This window comes from Malaya genurostris, chromosome 2 (genome assembly GCF_030247185.1).
Source record: "Malaya genurostris strain Urasoe2022 chromosome 2, Malgen_1.1, whole genome shotgun sequence".
NCBI lineage: Eukaryota > Metazoa > Arthropoda > Insecta > Diptera > Culicidae > Malaya > Malaya genurostris.
Genome location: NC_080571.1, coordinates 51,723,869 through 51,729,868, shown reverse-complemented (window position 1 = coordinate 51,729,868; position 6,000 = coordinate 51,723,869). Strand labels below are relative to the sequence as shown.

General features: G+C 37.2%; 1 protein-coding gene across 3 annotated transcripts in view; it reads left to right on the top strand.

Annotated features, from left to right (window-relative positions):
- Nucleotides 1-335: 335 nt before the first annotated feature.
- Nucleotides 336-6,000, top strand: part of LOC131428158 (ABC transporter G family member 20) — a 93,798-nt gene continuing 88,133 nt past the window's right edge. For 2 of the 3 annotated variants that reach the window (XM_058591864.1, XM_058591861.1), the window contains exons 1-2: nucleotides 336-521; nucleotides 1,248-1,331. The gene's annotated coding sequence lies outside the window, so the exon portion shown is untranslated. Of the gene's footprint in view, nucleotides 522-550; nucleotides 884-1,247; nucleotides 1,332-6,000 lie in introns of those variants that run through there. The other variant, XM_058591863.1, reaches the window with a different exon arrangement.

Genomic DNA, 6,000 nt, shown 5'->3' with positions numbered 1-6,000 from the left:
ATAATCTAAGCCGTTTATAGACATACCGGTTTTACAGCTGCTCATCGCGAATTGATAACCACCTCAGTCTGTCCTCCGAGCAATTCATTCATCGAACGGCGGCATTTACTACATCAAGTTCCGATCGCCCGATCGACTTGAAGAGGAAGCACAAAGAACAGTTCACTCCCCGGCTCAGTTTGGAGGGGAAATCGCTTCTGGTGCTGCTGTTATTGTTGGTGCCGCCAGAGTCGCCAATCCCCACCCTGTGCGCTGTGCAGTATGTTGCGAATGAACCGCGAACCGGCCGAGCGTCGTGGTTGCAGTTTGAGCTTTTCGCAATCGTGCTACAGCACGGATTGGCAGTCTTTTGTGAGGTTCTGGCGCGATCGGATCATCGGATCGATTCTCTTGGACGATCAGTCTAATTGTTGTTTATTTGTGACGTTGAAGTTGGAGTTGGAGTTCATCGACGATCCTCGTCCGCTCGGGGCAACCCAATAGTGAAACAGAATACCTATTTCTTCGACTAATCGTTCTACGTGAGTGATCCTGAAATTTTCTATTAACCAATCGAAACGGTTTGGTGTAATACACCAGTTGTTCTGTTCGCGTGCTGCGCTTGTAACTTTCCAGTACAAATCGTTCGTATATTTCCGCATCTGAGAAAACTCGATCGTCTTGTAAAGCACATGAAAAAAAAAATTATTCGCTAAGGGCAGTGTGAGTGCTGAGTAATAGTGCAACGGCAGGCAGTAAATTTCCCAGTCGGTGCAGGTCAGCAGGAAGCACAAGGCGATTTCCACCAGTTTGTGCGTAGTTGCGTACGCACGAACACGTGAATTACAAGGTCCTTTCGAGAAGTGTTTTGCCCTACCGGACCGCGGACCGCGTGGTTTGCCGAGTAAATCAGTTTTATGATTAGCGTGCTAAAAATACTTTTCCACATGCGACGATGAAACAGAGTTCGGTACGGTTGGAAACGAGATGCAATCGCGAATTAGTCAAGTCAATATTTTAGCAATCTAATCGTGCTGCGGTTGCTTCAATCGCCCGAACCGCCGACATCAAGTGAAGAAATAACGTGGTTTTCGTTCGATCGATTGTTTAATCGACGGAATTGGTTTTATTCAGTGATTTTTGGACAGTTTCGAACAGCCTCGTTATTCCTTTTTTTATTATTAAGCAGTTGAAAGTGAACGAGTGCTCTCCAGTACCTAGTGATTAAAGGGTTTACGTGTTTTTGGTTTTTACTTTTTTTTTTGCAGCGGTGTAAATTAGTGCTGTTTACTATTGAAGAAAGTAGCTGCTGTGAGAACTGTAATCACCGAAGGCGTTCAAAACTATTAAAGGTAGGTAGGTTCGTCGCTTACTGTTGCTGGTGATTATTCCTCGAGAAACTCCGTACGCAAAGGAAGCGTAAATTTATTCGAATGTGGTTTTGGTTAATGCAAATGTAAATCAATTAAAAATGAAATAGAGAAAATGTTACTAATTTTAAACCCAAACCGATAAACAGTTTTCTTTTAATATGTTTGCGTTTCGTCTTTGACTCATCAGTGCATAGCAGTTCAAATTGAACTGCTTACTGCAAAAACTCGGCAGTTCATTTTAAACTGCTATGCACTGATGAGTTAAATATGAACCACAAACACATTTAAAACGGTTAAGGTTGCTTTGATGATTAGTTTGCTTGGGAACTCTGTTCTGAGGTTCAAGAATCAATCTTTATTCAAGAGTACAAGAATCAATCTTTATTCAAGAAGTACAATTGTAGGTCAACAAAACGGGCGTTAACGCTATCATCTTTCATTTATCTTTATTTTAAATCAATTCCATTTACGATTTAAAGAAGATTTCAGGGTTCGGCGATGTGATCCATTCGGCGAAATGGCATTTGGCAAAATAACCCTTTCGGCGGAACGACTTTCGGTGAAATGGATTTCGGCGAAATTACCCTGATCCTTCCATACTGTAGTGAGCCCTTCTATTTTCACTGCTTTTTACCAACTATACTTCCCTTTTCTTTTCATTGAATACAAACATATCACTTATTCTCATTGTCCTTTTAATCCTAAATGCTTGATTTATTATTTTTCTATGAAAAATTATTTTCAGAGCAAACTATGGTCAAAAGACTATAATGTTTGCTTTTTTACTTCATTTTCCTATGCTGCAAAATAACATAATTTGGTTGAAGAATATGGATCAGGGTCATTTCGCCGAAAGTTATTTCACCGAAAGGGTCATTTCGCCGAATGGGCCACTTCGCCGAATGCCATTTCGCCGAAAATCATTTCGGCAAAAATGACCCTTTCGATGAAACGACTTTCGGCGAAATAATCCGCTTCCGTAGAACATGCTCACACTGTAAGCTTTGTTCTAGTGCATAATTACTTCAATAGAAATTCTAAATATCTGGTTCCACTATATGATAAAAATTGAAACTTGAAACAAAATTCATTCAAATATACAAAATATCAATAAAGAATCTGTTCCTTGTAAAAACTATTTGTACTCTACATATCGAGCAAAGTGATGACAGTATAAAGAAATAAATTATTGTTAGAATAGTCTATTCATTAAAGTTTTGTTTCGCGAAAAGTGGTATGTTGCCAAAAAGCCACAGTATGTATTTAGGGGTTAAATAGTTTATTCTTCATCACATATGTTCGTTCGATTTATTGAATGTAACCATCAACTTAATTCAATTAGACTATCATCCGTCTATCAGGCCATCTCAAATCAAACTGCTCTTTATTCTTCATTTTTTTTTCTTCCGCCTCTTTGACTTGGGTTGTCACAATACCATTAGAATCACTTATCGAGAGCACAAAATGTCTATGTGTGCATGCATAAACAACAAAAGTGTGCTGATTTTCAGACTGTTAGATTCAAACGTAAGTTCTAGTCGCATAGTCTGCTATTAAATTTCATCCGGATCCAACTTCCGTTTCCGGAGCTACAGGGTAAAATTAGCAAAATATGAAAAACGAAACAGAGACAGCTTAATGCGGTTGTTCGAACTGTTGGCGAAGGACTACACAGCTACTGTTAGAATTTGTTTTCAATATTTAGGCAATATTTAGGCACTACGATCATTCAGCATTCCAGCAGATCGAAGTCGCTCTGTAGTTTAAACGAACGCGTAGAAACAGTAGCATTCCGATGGAGAAAATCTCTTGTTGGAGGGGAACGGCGCACATAACAAATGGTCAACTTGCTGATGTGCACAGCAACCTTCTCTAGGGCGTTATCGAACCGCACAGAATTCTTGTTCTATGAAAGTGCTTTAAATGACAGCAAGCACACTGAAGAGCCAAATTCTTATGAAGAAGAAACCATGAAAATGGCTTGAAAATCAGGGAACAAAACTCAATTTGATCATTGATCCAAGATACACAGAGGACTTTTTCACACGATTTTTATACGGATTTCCGAAGTTACGCGATTTATTACACGCTGATTTCCGAAGTTACGCCATTTTTTTAATGCAAAGTTATACGATTTGCGTGTATTGCCTTAGAAATGCACGAGGCGTCGCAATCGTATGTTATCTCTAATTTTTTTAAGTCTGTTCTCTGACACTATATAATATTTTCGAAAATTTACAGATTTCGAAGTTTCAAGTATTTCTAAGACCTTTAACACAAAAAAAATCATTTTCGATTTCGGAAATCTGAAAACTTCTTAAGTCCTAAACTTTTTTTTCTAACAAATTTTCATCGATATAACACCAGATCTCCATGAGTCATGAATTTTTGAAGACATTTGGCGACAAATACTTATTATCACGTGAATTTAATTTTTTTTTTCAAGTGTGGAAATAAAACAGAGCTAGGATCTTTCTTTTAAGTTTGTACCGTAATCACATTGATATTGTTAATTTGGCAGCTTTCACAACGCAATACGTAATGAAATATTTCACAACAAATAGCGATTAAAGCGACAAAAAAAATTGTTTTACTTCCAGCTAGTTGATGCTGATGATTCATGTACTATTTTGATTACATTTAAACGTTGTTGAAATGAATTTAACTTAAACAAGTAACAGGAGCGCAGGTTTTGGCCTATTTCAAACACACAGTAGACGGAGCTTTTGAATGACGCGTTTCAATTGGCGTCCTGCACTCCTGTTACTTTTGTGAATGATATTGAAGCTAAATAGGTTGAATTAATCAGCTGCATAACATGCTTTGTGATTGAACATGTTTTTCTTTTCATTATAATTATTTTTAATCACAGCATATATGTTGATGTTATTTGCTGTTTTTAGGCATATTATTACACCGCCAATACGGTATTGATGAATAAATTTCGAATACTTCTAGTGAAGTGGCTATGATTTTCCCCAATCGCTGTACCGTGTACAATCAAAACCAAACACTGATCACAGACTTTCGTACCGAACCGTGATTCTTATCTGGCCCTGGTAATAAGTTACTTTCATGTTAACGTTCCGTATAAAATTGATTGGAAACAAATTTACTGTTGATTTGTAAAAAAATATACAAAATACATTTTATGTACAATTGTGTCTAATGTTGCTGACATCACTATTTTAGACGGTATTGAAAATCTGTCGTAATTATTTTCAAGTATTTTCACCATGTCATCAGATAAAACTTGTACGAAAGATGATTTATCATTAGCGGATCTCGACATTCAAATATTTAAACTAAAATATTTATGCTTGTGTCAAAAGGATTACAATGATATGTTGAAAACAAACGAAGAGTGCTAGTCTTATACTTGAAAGTACAGCTTGTTCATGATTTTTTTCGTATGTCTTGGGAAAAATGGAAAGCTCCAGAGAACTCAATTCAACATATCAACTTGGCCAATTATAACATCCTAACTCAAAATGCTTATATCACCCGAAACTCGATTCCACCCGGAAAAGTCGAGATAAAACTTCAATTTTACGACCGGCAGTGGCATAAAATTTGGCATTCATGCTTTCACGTTAGCCAATGTTGCAAGCATAAAGCCTGATAACGAGATTCCGGGCAAACAGGACAGCTGATCACACCGGTCAGACAGCGCAAAACAGGTTCCTTTGTTGATGTCCCTCCCTTGACAACAGTCAGTCGCTTCTTAGAGGGCAACTGTGTGTTTGAAAAGAAAGCAAGCACAGTCCAGTCCAAGCAGCTCATTCGGAAAACAACGGTAGCGGCATTCCCAAACTCGTTTACCCAGTTCCCATGGAGCAGAAAGAAGATGAACTGGCTTGAACTCATTGCGTTTGCAACGCTTGCTGAGCATCAAATTTGTCATTTTTATTTTCGTTTTAAGTTGTTAATTGGTTTAAAGCCACAGTGATTCACATCACTTGACGCAAGTGTCACTAATGTTTATCACCCGTAAAGATTATCTGATTCGATAATGCGATGTCAATTTGTCCAGTTTTTGAGGGTCATCCAACGTTCGATAAGTACGAACGATGATTTGATGTACACTCTGAAAAAAATTAAAAATTACACTTGACGCAAATCAAAACATGCCGAATTTTTTAGAGCGATGATTTAATATTTCATCAATTAACTTTTGAATTTGCCTTCTAACTGCTTTGATGTCATAGCCACATAAGTTAGATAAGAATTTATCGAGATGACATATTTCTTTATCCCTTGGGTTGTAAATTTAGGTCGATTGAGAGGTTTTTTTTAAATGCTTCTATCAAGACGTAAATTTACATGGTTTTTTCTTGATGTGCACACACTTAGACAAATTTACATCTTATTAGATGCAAACAAAAGGAACATCACGAATTACTTACATTCACAATTCAAAGCATGTAAAGTAAAGTTATACATTAACTTCACAGTTAATTTAGCTGAAGCTTACATCGATACAAACACTAAATTTATTTTTACATCATTTAGGGGTTAGCCAAATTTTGTGCTAGGGCACATAACCGTTTTCATTATTTTTACGTTTCGTCTTTGACTCATCAGTGCAGAGCAGTTCAAATTGAACTGCTTAGTGCTAAACTCGGCAGTTCAATTTGAACCGCTAAGC